Below are 1,103 nucleotides of genomic sequence, written 5' to 3'. Positions count from 1 at the left end.
GGAAGGATCTATAGGGTGTTCAGGGTCTCACTGCTAGATCGGACTTGTAGTGATCCACCTGTTTACAGCCTCCCAAGAGCTGGGATTACAGGCATGTGCCGCCACGCCCAGTCTCAATTGCCATCTCAGAGCATCCCGGTGGCGGGGCTGGCACTGCATGCCGGGGGATCGAGCCCCGTCCCTGCTCCTGCTTGCAGGCATTTTAATCTGCTGAGCTATTTGGCCAGGCCTTAAAATACATTTTTTGAGCATGAACTTTATTAGTTGAAACAATTACAAATTTATGATCATAGAAACTTACATAGAAAAGTACAAGTCTTGGTTTTTTGATTTTTTTTTTAAAGAGTACAAGTCTTGGGGGTGGGGAGATGGCTCAGTGGAATAAGCGCTTCCCTGGCAAGTGCAAGGGCCTGCGTTCAATCCCCGGTTCCACAAAAAATAAAACAATAAAATAAAGTGTACAAGTCTTAATGTCAGTTTTTTGTTTTTTTTTTTAAGAAAAAAAAGGTTTATTTAGTTCAGTTAGTGGAGGTTTTAGTCCATACTCAGTTGGCTCCCAGGCAGAGTGATACAAGGCAGACAGCAGCAGTTGATGGTGGCAAAAAAACAACAAGAACATAAAGGGTTGTGCAGTGGAAGCATCTTTAATGTCATAGTTTTAAAAATTCTGCAAAGTATGGAAAGGTTATGGGGCTGGTCAAATAACTCAGCAGATTCAAGCAACTGCAAGCAGGCACAGGGACCAGGGATTTGATTGGGGCGCACTGAGGCAGCAATTGAGACTGGGCATGGTGGCACGCCTGTAATCCCAGCTCTGGGGAGGCTGTAAACAGATGGATTACTACGAGTCCAATCTAGGAGTGAGACCTTGAACACCCAGTAGACTCTTACCTAAAATAAAAAAAAAAAAATTAATGTTGAAAAATGGTCACTTACAGCAATTGATTTTTGTAGTTTTTTAAATATCTGTAGCAAAATACTGGGCAGCTTCCAAAACTAATCAACCCAAACCAAATCTGATTATGAAGATCTATTATTGTTAACATGGAAACATATCCATTTTATTACGATATGCTTTTTTCTTTTTATCATTTTTTAGTTTT

The sequence above is a fragment of the Octodon degus genome, unplaced genomic scaffold (genome assembly GCF_000260255.1).
Source record: "Octodon degus isolate 3935 unplaced genomic scaffold, OctDeg1.0 scaffold00018, whole genome shotgun sequence".
NCBI classification, from domain to species: Eukaryota; Metazoa; Chordata; class Mammalia; order Rodentia; family Octodontidae; genus Octodon; species Octodon degus.
This window is presented reverse-complemented; position numbering follows the sequence as displayed.